The sequence below is a fragment of the Mustela erminea genome, chromosome 7 (assembly GCF_009829155.1).
Source record: "Mustela erminea isolate mMusErm1 chromosome 7, mMusErm1.Pri, whole genome shotgun sequence".
Classification (NCBI taxonomy): domain Eukaryota; kingdom Metazoa; phylum Chordata; class Mammalia; order Carnivora; family Mustelidae; genus Mustela; species Mustela erminea.
The window spans coordinates 61,521,581-61,540,689 of record NC_045620.1 but is presented as its reverse complement, the minus strand read 5'-3'; the positions used below and the strand labels follow the sequence as shown (position 1 = coordinate 61,540,689).

Here is a 19,109-nt window from a genome sequence, read left to right as displayed (position 1 = left end):
ATTTTTTTAAAGGCATATATGCCAACTGAATGATTTCCCTGAAGATATACTAAATTTTTCAACAAGCAAATTATTCATCAATGCACTTACGGTTTCTTATAAATAGCATCAACTTTAGGCAGATTAATTTGTAGAAAAACAAGGGACCACAGAGACAAAGGTAAATTTCTGAAGTCAGACACAGCTGGTGGGATAGCCACAATTCAGGACCAGGTTTCCGTCTCCACTTACTCATAAGCTGATCAACCTTAACATGCTGCTATCATGAATAGAAAGGCCTGGTTTCCAGCTGCAGTGTGACACTGAAAAGCTGTAACATCCCAGACAACTGACTCATCCCACTTAGCCTCAGTTTCCTCTTTACAAAATATGAAGCTAATTCTATGTACTAAAACCATTATCTCCAGCAAACAAAACTTGAAGACTAATTCACAAGTTTGTGAGAGAAAACAAAGCAAGTCACTCAATTTTATGGATAAAGAAACTAAAGCAGAAAAATGTAAACAAATTAAAAAAAATACATATGTATGTTAGCAAGACATTGGAAAAAGTCACTAACTCACAGATATTGATTATCTAATAAACCACAATGTCTTGTACATATAACAGGTATAAAATTAAGCAAGTTTAAGGTCAAGTAATAGCAAGCACTTAAAAGTAAATATTGTCTCACTGTGGCCAACATAAAATACGCGGTATAAGAAAAACACAGTGAACTGGAGATCAAAAGTCCTGAGTTCAGTCTGGCTTTGCCAAAATTAACAAGTTTCTACTACCTTTATGGCTTAATGTGACAGAGGTCAAATGGGATGACTGGAGCAAATGACTTCTAAGGTTCCTTTCAGACCTAAACTACTATGAATCTACTTCGATTCCTGACAAATTTTCTATCACTGCCTCATACTCAATTACCAGTAGCTTCCAACACATTAAATGCCATCACAGAAAGAAAAAAAGAAAAAGTCAATATTATAAAACCAACTCTACAGTCCATCAAAAAGTCAGTAATAGTGCCCTGATGACTTGGTTAAAATAAACTATCTTTTATGTTTATTTTACCAGACTCCCTGCTCAATTGAGTTTATCCTCTGTAACCAAAGTTCTATACCTGATCCTAATATATGCAAACAATATTTATGAAGAGAAGGCAAAGATTTAAGGGGTCTTCACTTCTATTAATCCCTTAACAAGCAATGCTGTCAATGTCTTCATTTACATATATGTAGGTATTATATATTTATGTGTATCTATGTGTGTAGACTCATACATCCCAAAACGCCTACATCAACTCCCAAATTGTCCATTTAAATACAGGCACAATAAATAAATACAGTCACAGAAGATCAAGACATTTGGAAAAAAGTGTAACTAGTCTACTCTTTTCATTTGCGGCTTCCCTACTGAGGCAATGCAGTGGCGGTTTGAAACACGACACAGGATCAATACGCTCAGAGAATTTCCTCTATGACAAAGCAATCTGACAGGCATTTTTACAAACAATAATTCTAAATATCTGATATAGAAATCTGATTAGATGCCAGATTCCCTAAGCCATTATATTTAACAAAACATGCTTTTTACGAGATACATAGTACTTGACATAACCTGTTAAAAAGTAAGTGCTCTCAATACATGCTTACTGAACAAAATAACAAGGGTAAATTTTTATACTTGACAATAAAACTTAAAAATACCATTTTTTTTTTCTTTCTCATGGTCAATATATGTCAATTTTATTTAAAAATATCCACCTCGGACACCTAAGTGGCTCAGTGGTTAAGCATCTGCCTTCTGCTCGGGTCATGATCTTAGGGTCCTAGGATCGAGCCCTGCACAGGGCTCCTTGCTCCGGAGGTAGCAAGGTAGCTCCCTCTCCCTGTGTGCTGTTCTCCCTACTTCTGCTCTCTCGTTCTGTGTCAAATCAATAAATAAAATTAAAACAAACCAAACAAAAACAAATAAAAACATCCACTGCTTTGCAGAGCAAAATAAAACTGTCATTAGCTGCTTTATACCCATAAGCAGGTAAAAACCTGAGGAAAGGAAATTGAGATGAATTTAGGGCCTATTCCAGTGAAGTCCTTGACATACCTTATCTCACTTACTCCCTACCACCAGTGATTCCAGCACTGGAATTAGTCTTGGCATCACAAGTCCTGTGTGAGATTATTATTTTTTTTTTTTAAGATTTTATTTATTTGACAGACAGAGATCACAAGTAGACAGGCAGGCAGAGAGAGAGGAGGAAGCAGGCTCCTTGCCGAGCAGAGAGCCCAATGCGGGGCTCGATCCCAGCACCCTGAGATCATGACCTGAGCCGAAGGCAGAGGCTTTAACCCACTGAGCCACCGAGGCACCCCCTGTGTGAGATTATTAACTTCAAAACTATTCTTACTGGAAAACATGCATTTTTTTTTTGATTATTTGCATAACTATTTCTTAACTAAAGCACTGCCACACGGTTTCAATACCAAGGTTTTGTTATGAAGGTGCTAGTGCTAGTCTCACGGACTGTTTTAAATGTCATGTACAAATGTAGTATACACATAGAATGATATATTATTCAGCCTTAAAAAAACAAGTTCCAATACATGCTATAACCTGAACCTTGAGCCATTTATTATGCTAAATAAACTAGTGACAAAAAAAAAAAAAACAAAAAAAATAAATGCTGTATGATCCTACTTCTTTGAGGTATCTCAAATAGTTAAATTCACAGCAACATTAAGTAGAAAGGTGGTTGCCAGGGGAGAGGCAGGTGGGGGAAGAGGAAATGGAGAGTTATTAAATGATAGAGAGTTTTACAAGATAAAAAAGCTCTGGAAATTGGTATAACAAAGTGGCTATATTTAACACTACTAAACTTACACTTTAAAAATAGTTGAAGTGATAAACTTTTATGTGTATATGCAATGTACCAGTTAGTACCATATATGTAAACAGGAATTTAGTATAAGCAAAATATCATTCATATACTGATATGAACTTGAATTTTATCCACATTTTATTTTCAATTCTGCAAAACCTGTAATTGTAAGAGGTAGAATTGGTAGAACATTATTATTACTACTACCACTTTAGAGATGCTTATGAAAACAGATGCTGTGAAAATAGAAGAAACAGATGAAAATCTCACAGCTTTAAGAGATGGGATTAGCTAGTTAAGTGACAAAGACCTAGAATCAAAACAAAATCCAAGCCTTGATTTTTGCTCCCATGCTCCTTCTCCAGCTTACAGCCACTCAGTAATCAAATCTACATTCTATACTTCAGAAAAAAGTTTCAGAAAAAGATCAATGACGATAAAGGGAGCCATCTGCAGAATAAAAATTTCTATATTAATCCTAGGTAGCACACATACAATCATCTTCCCCAAACTTTTTTTGAGATTTATTTAATTATGTGGGGGGAGGGGCGCAGAGGAAGAGATAGAACCCTCAAGCAGACTCCATGCTGAGCACAGAGCCTGATGTAGGACTCAATCCCCGGACACTGAGGTCATGACCTGAGCTGAAACCAAGAGTATCCTGACTGAGCCATCAGGTGCCTCCAGCTTTTCCAAACTTTTTAAAGCTTTGCCAACCTAACTGGAGAAGTATTTGCTACATGAAAATTTATTAGAAATACTTCAACCAAAGTAAAACCATAAAGGTTTCCTATTATATCCTTTTAAGCCAAAATTATTAGCTCCTTCAACACCCTGAACAAGGCTCTTTTATAGAGCAGACCAGTTTGAAATAAAAGTCCTGTAAGATAATATCATTTTCAAGTTCTAGTAAATCTAAAATTAGGTTCTAAAACTTAAGCTTCAACATATACTCCTTTCTTTTCTACATGCATTTATGTATCCTTTCTTGACAAAACACAACTTCCATCAAAGAGCAACTGATCAAGAAAATTCTTCACCTAAACTGTTTCTCAGTAATAGGATTGTACAATTTAATTTTACAGATATCTTGGAAAGATATCTGTAAAACTTTGCAAACATATACAATGTATCTGCTTAGGACAATGGTGGTATCTCAGCAAAGACTACCAAAAGCATAGTGACTGCAGAGTCAGTGTCTGCCTACAGAGAGGTTACTGCCTGCTGTGGGACTTTGTTCTCAGCCCTAGACTGTACAATATTTCAACTCAGGACCTGATTAAGAATTTAGTGTAAGCAAAAAGGCGGTTTCACTTCTGGGAGAAAGCAAGCAGACAGTTACCTGAGTAAGAGACAAAGTAATCTGAGCCAAAAAATGCCTCAATGAGAAAAATCAGACTGTGAAAACTGAGGTTCCACATTTTATTTTAAAATAACTGCACCTTTTAGTATGTAGGAAAATGGGTACAATGGCAACACAGGACAAAGAAGTCTCAAATGACTAAGCTAAATAAAGCTCTTTGCCTTTTTTTAATTAACTCTACCTCCTTTCCCTCAAAATAACGAACTCAAACAACACAGACATACAGAGGGCAGACCACAAGTGGGTACGGTTCTGCTCTGCCTCACTGAGGTCAGACTACATGCCTAGAATATTTGATTCTATTTATGACTCAATATATGCTAGACCCTGACCAACTTCATTAAAGTACAGTAAAAAATCAACCAGGAGGAATCCTCTAAAGACCAAAATCAAGTCAGACAGGCTAATGAGCATTAAGTGATATTTCAGTCATGTATAAAACACCAAAGGAAACAAATTAAGAAACTGCTTTAATGAAGAAGAAAAATGGGAGACATTTAACTAGTGGTTTTCAATTTTTCAAATGGCAGAACTCTGTTTCAAATGAGCCCTAACCAAAAAATCCCCCATATACCAAACAAATAAAAGTAATATTATATAAGTATATAAAAGTAATATTATATAAGACTTTATTCTGAAAGTTCAATTGGTAACATACACTTATTACCATTTGCCTTTCAGCATAGTAGTGAGAAAATCCTGATTCACACACATTAGAACTATTAACATTTTCAACTATTTAAAGGAAGTTATATTCCAAGATGTATGTAGAAACTACATAATAATAAATAGCGTATTTGAGTATTTGTTTCATTTATCTGTTTTTAGTGTACTTAAAAATACTTAAATAACTTTAAGACTATAAAACCTCCTAGGTATTTTGGAACTTAAGTTAATAACTAATTCAAAAACAACCATCAGCTTTAGTCTAGCATCCAAAAGCACTACGGTATTACTTATAACTTACAGAGACAGGAACCTTATTTAATCATGAGTGCATCCTCAGTACCCATATTTTCAAGCATCTCACTTAGAATTTAGTACGGATTCCACAAATGCTTTTTTAAATATAAGATATTTTATCAGAAAAAAGTTCTGTGGGAAGAGAGAGCCAACCAACATTTGACTGACTAAACCTGGAAACTAAGTAGGATTTTGACATTCTGAGAAGCTGGGAATGAAGATGAGAAAAGCTGTTAAGGACCTGGAGAGAGGTGTGGCCACAGGATTGAAAGCACCCTTTCAAAGAACTAGGCATAATATAGTTTGAGAGCTGTAGAATGAATCAGCATGAAGATCACACCAAGAGGATAGGGACAATATTTGAATTTACGCTCTGGAGTCTTGGAAAAAAGAGCTAGGACCACAGGATGGAAGCTACAGGGATGCACATTTTAGCTCACTAAAACCATCAGACATGCTCGAAAACGAATTCACTTGCCTCCCAGGACAATATACCATCACACCGGAGTCACTGCAAGAGGCTGAGTGGTAGCCTGTCATTATCTCAGCAACACTGAAGAAGTAATTCTCATGTAGTCAAAGATTAATTTGAAGATTTAAATTTTCTTCTAACCCCAAGATTCTGAATCTGTGGTCTAAAACAAGGGTCAGCAAACTAAGGCCCTTGGGCTAAATCTTCCATTTTTTTTAAAATCAGGTTTTATTAGAATACAGCTATTTTCATTCATTTATATTATCTAGAGCAGCTCTAGGACTACAAGAGCAGAATTGAGTAGTTCCCAAACAGAGTATGTGGCCCACAAAGCTCTCGCCCTTTAAACAAAGTCTGTAAACCCCTGATCTAAAATACAGTCAGAGGGGCGTCTGGGGGGTGGGGGCAGGCTCAGTTGGCTAGATGACCAACTCTTGATTTCAGTTCAGGTCACGATCTCAGGGTGGTGAGATCAAGCACCGCACTGGACTCCATGCTCAGCAGGGAGTCTGCTTGAGCTTCTCTCCCTCCCCTCTATCCCTCCCCTGCTTGTGTTGGCACGTGTGCTCCCTCTAAATAAATATATCTTTTAAAAAAATAAAAACAGGAGCCTGAGTGGCTCAGTGGGTTAAGCCTCTGTCTTTGGCACGGGTCATGATCTCGGGGTCCTGAAATCGAGTCCCGCATCGGCTCTTTGCTCGGCCGGGAGCCTGCTTCCCCTCTCTTTCTGCCTACTTGTGATCTGTCAAATAAATAAATAAAATCTTTTTAAAAATAAATAAATAAGAACAAAATTAAAAACAAAGACTACTACTTTTAGAACCTAAAATAAAATATATTACTTGTTCTAAGTATTTCTCCTATCTGCTGTATCAGATGCTGTTCAGAGAGGAAAGGAAGATTATGCTGCAGTAACATATGACCTCAAAATAAGTGACTTACAACAAAGGTTTATTTTTCACTCATGAAACATGTCCCTCCTATGCTCCACATCATCTTTACTCTGAGATCCAGACTAATGGAACAACCTCTATCTAGAACACTGTCAGTCACTGTGGCAAAAGAAAAGAGGGTATAATGAAGCACAAACTGATTTTTAAAGCTTTATCCCCAAACTGATATTTACCACTTCTACTTACATTCTGTGAACATGGCCAGACCTGACTTCAACAAGCAAGGAAGTAAAATCCTCCCCTGGGGAGGGGAAGCAGACTTCAGTGAACAAAAATACAACCTGCCACATAATGTATTTGGAAATATTTACATAAGTAATTTGTTTTCCTTTTTTCTACAAACTATTTTATCAGTTGCATAGCTGCATACCAATGTTCAGCCTAAAAGCAAAAAAAAAATTTAAAAAAAGCAAAGGTACTATAGTAATTTCATGTTTCCCAAGATAAACAATATTAAGGCTCAGAATTATTTTAAAATTATTCTCTAGTCTACCAAACACATGCTTGGAATAAAAAAATTCTAGGGGCGCCTGGGTGGCTCAAGTGGGTTGGGCCTCTGCCTTCCGTTCAGGTCATGATCTCGGGGTCCTGGGATCGAGTCCCGCATCGGGCTCTCTGCTTGGCGGGGAGCCTGCTTCCTCCTCTCTCTCTCTCTCTCTGCCTACTTCTGATCTGTCAAATAAATAATAAAAATAAAATCTTAAAAAAAAAAATTCTAGAAATGAGAAGAAAATATACCACTCAGTTCTATACCCAAAGAAAGTTACCACTGTGACAGATTTGCTTCTTAGCATATATCTCCGTGCTTTTCTTTTCTAACAGTTCGAGCATCCCCTACTTCTCATTTTATACTTTAATCATTTCTCATTCACCAAAAATTTTTCTATATTATTATAAATTATCCACAGTTACTTTTTAATTGTTTTAAGTCACCTTATAGATGGCATAATTTATAACTGAATTTCTATTCTTAGATGATGCTTGGCTTTCAAATAAAACAAGATGACAAGATGATCTCTTCTATAAACCTATACTGGGAGGCCAATCAGGCTTATCAGCTTAGAATAGACTTTTAGAAGAATTACTAAGCCAAAGGTTATAAGCAGATTAAAGGCCCCTTGCATGTTTCGCAATGCCATTCTCCAAAGCAAGTCTACCAACTCATACTCGTGCTCCAACAATGACTGAAGCAGTTATTTTCACCCATCTATACCTGTATTGGGATTTCATGTAATAATTTTTTAAATTTAAATAAACTTTTTATTAACTTATTGTCTCATTATACATTTATCTAATAGTGAAGTTGAACATATTTCCATATTTGTGACCCAGGTCTATTTCCTGAAATAAATTGTTTCTGAAATTTGCCTTTAATCTATTGCGATGTTAGTGTTAGATTTCCTATTATTTTGATGTATGAACTTTTTTCCAGTCATCCAATTTGTTGCAACAAATTATACTGAATAATCCTTCCCTCTCCCCCACTGATCAATGGATCTTTATAACCTACAATATTTAAAATAGTGCTGAAGGGCTAGGCTGTTCTGTTTTATAAAAATAATGCATGTAACTTATAATAAATACACACACACACACAGGTGATTATCTAATTTACATATCAAATTTACAAAACATACTTTCTTTTTTTTTTTTTTTTTTTAAGTAGGCTCCGTTTCCCAGTACAGAGCCCACAACAGGGCCTGAACTCAAGACCATGAGATCATGACCTGAGCTGAAATCAAGAGTCAGAAACTTAATTGACTGAGCCACCCAGATGCCCCCACAGAACTTATTTCTGAGCAACTCTAAACCACTAATCTGCCTATTCTTATACCAGTTACATAAAGTTTTAAATGCTTACAATCTTCTATAATAGGTTTTGAGATATCAGAGCCATTGCTTCTCTCCCCATTGTTCTTTTTCATCATGGTCTAAGGTAGAATACTGCAGGGGAAATAAAATGTAAGTCAGAGGGCGCCTGGGTGGCTCAGTGGGTTAAGCCTCTGCCTTCGGCTCAGGTCATGATCTCAGGGTCCTGGGATTGAGCCCCGCACTGGGCTCTCTGCTGAGCAGGGAGCCTGCTTCCTCCCCGCCCTCTGCCTACTTGTGATCTCTCTCCCTCTGTCAAATAAATAAATTAAAACTTTAAAAAATATGTAAGTCAGATAATTTGCTGTAGCAGGTTGGTTAATAGTTAATGGTATTAACAAGGATAAAGACATTGGGTTTGAAGAAGCATTGCTACTGCAATAGAAGTATTTCCGGCATTTAAAAATTCAAACTATTTAGCAGAACTTCTTATGTAAAATAATAATGAGTGTTCTTGATAATAATGAAGACACTCTACGATCCTAAACTATCTTCTTAAAGTTTAAAATTATATTCCACCATATTCCTACTGTTAATTTTAAAGAACATTCTGTAAAAATGTTCTGAATGCAACTAAAGTTCAGAACTAAAACCAACCCTAGTAACAGACAATTACAAACAGTAAAAGTAAAAGGCATATATCACAGAACCACAATTTAATCCTAAAGTTCTGCAAGTGAAATCCCATCACAGCAAATGCCATTACAGAACACAAAAACTACATGAAAGACCACTTTCATGTTCCTAGGCATAGTTTGTAAGATCATCTGGTTAAAACAAATTCTATTAACAAAGTTTTAAAATCTTGTACAGAAGTTTTCCTTGACAAATCTCTAATGAGAAAATATTCATTATGCGCACCATTTCATTCTGTATATCCAAAGAACTTGATTAAATGTTGGTTGTGCTACATACATGGTAGAAAGAAGTAAACCAAATGGCTGCTTACACCTCCTTTGGTTCTACAGTAGTAATATCCTTCATTATTTCATTATTTCATTTGAGTCTCACAATCCTACAAATTAGAAAAGATAATTTAGCATGGTTACTGATGAGGAAATAGAAAAAATTAGGTGATTCGTCCATAATCACACAGCCACTGTGCAGACCCTTTTGTCTTCTGACTCCCACCCATAACTCTTCCTCCAGTAGCCATGATTACTCTCTTGACTCCTTTCCTCCCTAACTACCTTGGACTTACCACATTCAACTAAAAGTCACATACACTTATCCAAACAAAAACTGAAGAAGTTTCAAAAGACTACAGAACACAGTTTTGAGTAACTATCAGGTGCAAACACCTCCTCCTGAACACTGGTAAAAATACAGTGGGTGACATAAATTAATACAGAAGTCTCTCCCATGTTAGAGGTGAAAACCCCACATCTCTGATTTATAAGATCAAAGTCTCACAGAAAAATGAAAAAAGATACATATATATAGAAAGAAAGTAATTTCTGGAATGCCTACATTTCTGAAAAACTAGATTTGTCACCATTAAATGTATTGTTTTCCTAAACCATCACTTCGCATGTCCAGAAAACAACAAAATAAGGTTGTTAAAGTTTTTAAACAAATCCTTATCACTTAAAATGTAAGTCTGTCATATTTGCATACTTCCTTGTTCATTTTGCAATCCATGCCCAAGTTTATGTCTGCCCATCTATTTTTTCAGAAACCTCAGCAGTATAAAAGCCACTGGACCTGGTCCTTTATCCACATACTGAAAAAAGCAGAAAATAAAGAAATGGATGCATTCCTAGAAACATATAAACTACCACAACTGAACCAGGAAGAAAGAGAAAGCCTGAACAGACCCATAACCAGTAAGGAGATTGAAACAGTCATTAAAAATCTCCAAACAAACAAAAGCCCAGGGCCAGACGGCTTCCCGGGGGAATTCTACCAAACATTTAAAGAAGAACTAATTCCTATTCTCCTGAAACTGTTCCAAAAAATAGAAATGGAAGGAAAACTTCCAAACTCATTTTATGAGGCCAGCATCACCTTGATCCCAAAACCAGACAAGGATCCCACCAAAAAAGAGAGCTATAGACCAATATCCTTGATGAACACAGATGCGAAAATACTCAACAAAATACTAGCCAATAGGATTCAACAGTACATTAAAAAGATTATTCACCACGACCAAGTGGGATTTATTCAAGGGCTGCAAGGTTGGTTCAACATCCGCAAATCAGTCAATGTGATACAACACATCAGTAAAAGAAAGAACAAGAACCATATGATACTCTCAATAGATGCTGAAAAAGCATTTGACAAAGTACAGCATCCCTTCCTGATCAAAACTCTTCAAAGTGTAGGGATAGAGGGCACATACCTCAATATCATCAAAGCCATCTATGAAAAACCCACCGCAAATATCATTCTCAATGGCAAAAAACTGAAAGCTTTTCCGCTAAGGTCAGGAACACGGCAGGGATGTCCATTATCACCACTGCTATTCAACATAGTACTAGAGGTCCTAGCCTCAGCAATCAGACAACAAAAGGAAATTAAAGGCATCCAAATCGGCAAAGAAGATGTCAAATTATCACTCTTCGCAGATGATATGATACTATATGTGGAAAACCCAAAAGACTCCACTCCAAAACTGCTAGAACTTATACAGGAATTCAGTAAAGTGTCAGGATATAAAATCAATGCACAGAAATCAGTTGCATTTCTCTACACCAACAGCAAGACAGAAGAAAGAGAAATTAAGGAGTCAATCCCATTTACAATTGCACCCAAAACCATAAGATACCTAGGAATAAACCTAACCAAAGAGACACAGAATCTATACTCAGAAAACTATAAAGTACTCATGAAAGAAATTGAGGAAGACACAAAGAAATGGAAAAATGTTCCATGCTCCTGGATTGGAAGAATAAATATTGTGAAAATGTCTATGCTACATAAAGCAATCTACACATTTAATGCAATTCCTATCAAAGTACCATCCATCTTTTTCAAAGAAATGGAACAAATAATGCTAAAATTTATATGGAACCAGAAAAGACCTCGAATAGCCAAAGGGATATTGAAAAAGAAAGCCAACGTTGGTGGCATCACAATTCCGGACTTCAAGCTCTATTACAAAGCTGTCGTCATCAAGACAGCATGGTACTGGCACAAAAACAGACACATAGATCAATGGAACAGAATAGAGAGCCCAGAAATAGACCCTCAACTCTATGGTCAACTAATCTTCGACAAAGCAGGAAAGAATGTCCAATGGAAAAAAAACAGCCTCTTCAATAAATGGTGCTGGGAAAATTGGACAGCCACATGCAGAAAAATGAAATTGGACCATTTCCTTACACCACACACAAAAATAGACTCAAAATGGATGAAGGACCTCAATGTGCGAAAGGAATCCATCAAAATCCTTGAGGAGAACACAGGCAGCAACCTCTTTGACCTCTGCCGCAGCAACATCTTCCTAGGAACAACGCAAAAGGCAAGGGAAGCAAGGGCAAAAATGAACTATTGGGATTTCATCAAGATCAAAAGCTTTTGCACAGCAAAGGAAACAGTTAACAAAATCAAAAGACAACTGACAGAATGGGAGAAGATATTTGCAAATGACATATCAGATAAAGGACTAGTGTCCAGAATCTATAAAGAACTTAGCAAACTCAACACCCAAAGAACAAATAATCCAATCAAGAAATGGGCAGAGGACATGAACAGACATTTCTGCAAAGAAGACATCCAGATGGCCAACAGACACATGAAAAAGTGCTCCATATCACTCGGCATCAGGGAAATACAAATCAAAACCACAATGAGATATCACCTCACACCAGTCAGAATGGCTAAAATCAACAAGTCAGGAAATGACAGATGCTGGCGAGGATGCGGAGAAAGGGGAACCCTCCTACTCTGTTGGTGGGAATGCAAGCTGGTGCAGCCACTCTGGAAAACAGCATGGAGGTTCCTCAAAATGTTGAAAATAGAACTGCCCTATGACCCAGCAATTGCACTATTGGGTATTTACCCTAAGGATACAAACGTAGTGATCCAAAGGGGCACATGCACCCGAATGTTTATAGCAGCAATGTCCACAATAGCCAAACTATGGAAAGAACCTAGATGTCCATCAACAGATGAATGGATCAAGAAGATGTGGTATATATACACAATGGAATACTATGCAGCCATCAAAAGAAATGAAATCTTGCCATTTGCGACAACATGGATGGAACTAGAGCGTATCATGCTTAGCGAAATAAGTCAAGCAGAGAAAGACAACTATCATATGATCTCCCTGATATGAGGAAGTGGTGATGCAACATGGGGGCTTAAGTGGGTAGGAGAAGAATAAATGAAACAAGATGGGATTGGGAGGGAGACAAACCATAAGTGACTTTTAATCTCACAAAACAAACTGAGGGTTGCTGGGGGGAGGGGGTTTGGGAGAAGGGGGTGGGATTATGGACATTGGGGAGGGTATGTGCTTTGGTGAGTGCTGTGAAGTGTGTAAACCTGGTGATTCACAGACCTGTACCCCTGGGGATAGAGTATTATGCCTCCATCAGAAAGGATGAATACCCAACTTTTGTAGCAACATGGACGGGACTGGAAGAGATTATGCTGAGTGAAATCAGACAAGCAGAGAGAGTCAATTATCATATGGTTTCACTTATTTGTGGAGCATAACAAATAGCATGGAGGACATGGGGACTTAGAGTGGAGAAGGGAGTTGGGGGAAATTGGAAGGGGAGGTGAACCATGAGAGACTATGGACTCTGAAAAACAATCTGAGGGTTTTGAAGGGACGGGGGGTGGGAGGTTGGGGTACCAGGTGGTGGGTATTATAGAGGGCACGGATTGCATGGAGCACGGGGTGTGGTGCAAAAATAATGAATACTGTTATGCTGGAAATAAAAAATAAAAATAAAAAAAAAAAAGCAGAAAATAACCAGAACACCTCTTTCCATATTAACTGTCCTGATCCCACGTCAAGGAAGACAACAATTACATTTCACTAGATTTGAAGCACTAACTAACCTGGGGAGCTTTCACCAAAATAAACATGCTCAGGACTGATCTCCCAGAGATTATAATTCAGTAAAAGCCTAGAATGTGGCCCATTTCTTAGTTAAAAACTAAGAAGATTTAAGAAGACGGAGCTGAATTAGCATATGAGTGAAAATATTTTAACATTCTGATGTACAAGTACAAAATGGTGTTATTCACTCATTTACTCAACTAATATTTATTAAGCAGCCTACAATGTGCCATGTAAGGTTCTAGCCCCTGGCATATAGCAATGATCAAGACTTGCGTCTGTGCTCCATGATACTTCTATTTCACTAGACAGACAGAAAAGAAGTCAGATAAATGATACCAGTTCGGGTACAAATAAATTCTATGAAGAGAAATAAAGCTGGACAAGGGATTAGGAAAGAAAATGGAGGGCAAGGTATATTTATCTTAGATAAGGCTGGGTCAGGGAAAGTCTCAGAGGAGGTGACAATTGATCAGAGATGTGAATGATGAAGACCTAGGGACATCAGATGGAAAAGCAAATTTAAGGCCCTACAGTGCTACCTCTGAGACACATTTGGCTAGGTGCTACGACACAAAATGGGCTTTCTAGCTCCTAAAAACTTAACACATGGATAAGACCTGACAATATAAGACTTAGGTGTCAAAGTAAATGTTTCTAACAATGATGTTATGCAATTTAAATGCTATGGACTTACTTAGGGAAGGAGATAAAATTTAATTTAATATGAGTCTTAAAGGATGAATATAATTCCAGTTCACAGAAGTGAGAAAAGAAGCTTTTTACAAGAAACAAAAGCACCAACAGAAGTTCAGAAATAAGAAAGTACAAACAAAAAATCTAAAGTATCAAAATAAGCCCAATGACCAAAATTGGAGAATAAAAAGGGAAAAATGTAGGTCAGGATTAGACAAGAATGACTTTATCCTTTTTTGCTTAGAAAATGTCTTTTTATCTAAGATCCAGCTTAAAAAGTGAATCCCTCTATGAAGGACTCACTAACTCTCAGAGGCAGTAACTTCTGTGTTGCTACCTACTTTCCTCTATACCTAACTCTCAGAGATTACTTACTCATCACAAAAACCCACATTCTCCATCAACCACCATCTGTTCAAACATAATTCCTAACACACCAGTAGCATAAGAGATACATGTGTTTGTCCGATCAACTAAAGCAGAGCAAAATGAATGAAAGGTCCACAGACTGGAAAACTCAACATAGTAAAGATGTCAATTCTCCTTAAATTGATCTACAGGCTTAATGTAATTCCTATCAAAATCCCAGCAAGGTATTTATTTTATAAACACAGACAACTTTATTCTAAAATTTATATGGAAAGGCACTGCACAGGCCCTAGAGTAGCTAAAATAATCTTGGCAAAGAAGAAAATGGAAATAATCATTCTGCCTAATATTAAGGCTTACTATATAGGTACAGTAATCAAAACCATATGCTATCAATGCATTAATACAATAAAGCAGAGAACCCAGAAACAGACCCAGATATGTCCAACTGATTTTTCATAGAAGTGCAAAAGTAATCCAGCAGAGGAAAATAGTTTTTCAACAAGCAGAGCCACAGTAATCACATATCCATAGGCCACTAAAAAAATAAATAAAATTTAACTGAAAATGGATCATGAGCTTACATGCAAAATATAAAACTACGAACATTTTTAGAAAAAAAAAATAGGTGAAAATCTTTGAGATCTAGTATTAAGCAGTCACTTCTAAACTGAAAGCACAATCCATAAAGTTGAAGATAGATAGTTGAAGATAAACTGGACCTCATGAAAATTAAAGACTTTGTTCTGCAAAAGACCATACGAAAAGGATGAAAGACAAGCTACAGACTCACTGAAAGTATCTGCAAACCACACATCTGACAAAGGTATCTGGAATAAAGAAAGAACTCTCACAACTCAAAAGAATACAAGACAATCCAATTAGAAAATGGGCAAAAGACATGTATAGACATTTCACTGAAGAGGACATACAGATGGCAAATAAATACATCATAGGCTGTTCAGTATCGTTTGCCATTGGGCAAATACAAATTAAAACTGCAATGAGACACCACTACACATCTATTAGAACATGTAAATTAATTTAAAAATCAAAAACAAAAAATCAATTTGCCTTCATCAAACACTGTTGAAGATGCATCATAACCCAAATAAAAAGCACAATGAGGTATCAGGACACACCTATTAAAATGTTTAAAAAGCGCTAAATGCTAACAAGAATGCAGAGAAACTGGGTCACTCATAAATTGTTAGTGGGAATATAAAATAAAATAGTACAACCAAAGAGAAAACAGTTTGGCAGTTTCTTAAAAAAAGTAAACAGGCAACCACCATCTATATGACCCAGCAATAGCACTCTTAATGTTCACACAAAACCCACATATAAATGTTCAGAGCCAAAACCAGAAAATAATCCAGATATTCTTAAACAGGTAAATGGTTAACAAACTGTGGAACACCCATACAATGGAATATAACTCAGCAATAAAAAGGAAGAAACTACCGATATATACAACTTGGATAAATCTTCAGAATATTTAAAAAATTTAAATTTAAAAAAACCAATCCTGGGACATATGGGTGGCACAGTCAGTTAAACATCTGCCTTAAGCTCAGGTCATGATCTCAGGGTCCTGGGATGGAGTCCCACATCGAGTTCCCTGCTCGGCAGGAAGCCTGCTTCTCCCTCTCCCTCTTTGTGCTCTCACTCTCTGAGCTCAAAAAAAAACCAAATAAAATCTTTTTAAAAAGCCAATCCTAAAAGGTTACATGCAGTATGTTCTATTTACGTAACATCACTGAAATGAAAAAAGTATAGAAACAGGAGATGGGTTAGTAATTAAAGGGATTAAAAGGGCTGAGAGCAAACTGGAAGCAGGTGTGGCTACAAAGGAGCAGAGTGAAGAATTTTTGTGGTATGGAAACATTCTCTCTATCTTAACTGTATCAATGTCAATTTCCTGGTTGATACGTGTACTATCCTTTATAAGACATTACCAAGGAGACAAACCGGGCAAATGGCTCATGGTATATCTATTATTTCTTACAATGGCATATGAATTTACAATTATCTCAAAAAAATAAAACTTAATTAAAAAGACAGGATTGGGGGCACCTGGGTGGCTCAGTTGGTTAAGCATCTGCCTTTAGCTCAGTTCATGATCCCAGGATCCTGGAACCGAGAACAAAGTAGGTCTCCCTGCTCAGCAGGGGGTCTGCTTTTCCCTCTCCCTCTGCTAATCCCCATTCCTACTCATGTGTGCCCTCTCTTGCTCTGCTCTCTCTCAAACAAATAAATAAAATCTTAAAGTTAAAAACAAACAAACAAACAAAAACAACAACAAGGAAGGCACCTGGGTGGCTGAGTTGGTTAAGCAACTGACTCTTGATTTCAGCTCAGGTCATGATGGAGCCCTAAGTCAGGCTCCACATTCAGTGGGGAGTCTGCTTGAAATTCTACCTCTGTCCTCCACCCCCACCTGCACCTCCCCACCAACCCTGAGAATACATGCACATGTGCGCTCATTCGCTCTCTCTCAAATAAATCTTAAAAAAAAAAAAAAAAAAAAAAAAAAAAGGATGGAAGTCAAAGAAGTTAACCTTGGCAGGAAAAAGATCCTCTTTTGGGGGACAAAAAAAAAAGAAAAAAAAGAACGTGCTGACAGACACACAATATCCAAAAGATGTAGATTCTTTTCTTAATCTCAAGTTCAATGATAATTGGGTTGCAAAGGACGGGAGTCACCAAAGAAACTTTCAGTTGGCGGAACTGGGAACTTTAAAGGAATCAAGAAAACTTCGAATGTTAAAGTCTATGGGGAGCATGATTAAGAATCAATAATAATAATATCCTACTTGTCTTACTGCATCTAAGGCACTGACTACTGCTAATTCATTACACAGAGATTGATTCTCTTGTCTACAAACTGAAAGAATATTCAATAAGACTGAAAAGTTTTCTAAAAAATTTTATCATCACAATTTGCATGTCCCTAGGAAATTCAACAAAATGGAACTTTACTTGTAAAATTATAATGTAATCCTAGTAATAGTAAAAATTAGTATTTTTATCCCTCTCAGAAAGAAAAAGATAGGGAAAATAATGGAAAGGACAGGAATAATAATGAAAAAGATAGGGATAAAGTTGGGTCCAAATAAAACGGGTTCACGGAGAAAATGTCTTATGATCACACAAAAATTGGTGACAAAAGTAGAATTAGAATTTCATTCTCAACCACAGTAGTGATCACTACAGCATTTTTTTTTCTCCCTCACACAAAGGATCTCTTCTTATATGAATAAGGGTGCCCTCGTGAACTGCTGGCTAATGTAATAAGCAATGTTTGTTTCTTTCTTTCTTCTCCCTTCCTCCCTCCCTCTCTCTTTTTCTAACACTTTTAATGTTTATAATGCATCTCAGAAAAGTCTTTGAGCTTGAATGTTTCAGAATACTTAGGCAGAAAAGTTGCATGTGATGAACTTTACCAAAGCTGCACTAGCATTCATTTTGAGATAACATTCTTAGACTAAATTCCTTGTCAACAACACCTGATAAAACTCAAGGAAGAAAATGTATCAGTTAATTAAAACTTTATTTTAATTCAATAAATATTTCCTGAGTGGTTAATGCCTGGTCTCTGTAGAGACACAGCAAAACAGTAATGAAAATGTGAAAATGGAGCTCTTGCTCTTACCCAGTAAACAGGCAACTACAATAAAATCCAATAAATGGTTAGATACTTAGCAGTCATAGTCCCACAGGAGCATGAGAAGTCACATACACCAGTAGGAAGACAATCAGACAAGTTATGGGAAGTGATGTACAATGAGACCTCACAGATAAGCGAGTAACAGCCAACTGAGAAGCAGAGAGAGTTAAATATCACAGAATGACACATTCACAGGCATTCACTTAAAAACAAAACAAAACAAAACACTAAAATGATCTTAAGAGGAGAGGAATTCTCAAGAGACTGAAAACTTTAGTAATAAAAGCTGATAGCCAACAGGCAAGTGATAACTGACTTTACAGATCAGAGAAGGATAAAAGATAAAATCTAAGCAGGCTATGTGGAAGCATAGAAGAGTCTGCTTGGTGTCAGAGAAAGCAAGAGAAACTGAGTACCCAGTAAAGAGGCACTAAGCACCTTCAAAAGGGGCCATATGAACAGGTGATAAAACAAGAAGTTTATGGTTGAAATTCTAAGAGACAGATTAGAAGTCCAGATCTCTATTTCCACTTACAAAGAAGAAAGATTATCATGTCCCTTCCAGAGGGTGGACTCAATGACAACAGACAAACAGGAGGGGAGAAGTGGACACAGGGGATGGAAAAAAAAAAAAAAAGGAGAGGAAGATTAAATGAAATTCTATTTTCTAAACTGTGAGCATTGTGGCCCCATCCTTCCCCCATGGCAACCAAAATGCCAGCAGCTAGGTTTATACCTTCTCTAAGTAAGATTCTGGGAAATCTAACACACACACAAACCCCTCCCCACCAGCTCAAAAGGACATAGGGATAATTACAGTTGGAAATTCACCAATGAAATGGCCCTACCAGTTCCCACTATACTGAACCTC

At 36.9% G+C, this 19,109-nt stretch overlaps 1 protein-coding gene across 4 annotated transcripts in view; it reads right to left on the bottom strand.

The window, feature by feature from the left end:
- REV1 (REV1 DNA directed polymerase) overlaps nt 1-19,109 on the bottom strand; it is a 96,706-nt gene that overhangs the window by 49,185 nt on the left and 28,412 nt on the right. The window contains exon 4 of one of the 4 annotated variants that reach the window (XM_032351834.1): nt 9,348-9,501. The exons of 1 other annotated variant lie outside the window; for it this stretch is intronic. The gene's annotated coding sequence lies outside the window, so the exon portion shown is untranslated. The remainder of the gene's footprint in view (nt 1-9,347; nt 9,502-19,109) is intronic. 2 more of the 4 variants (XM_032351833.1, XM_032351835.1) reach the window with 2 other exon arrangements.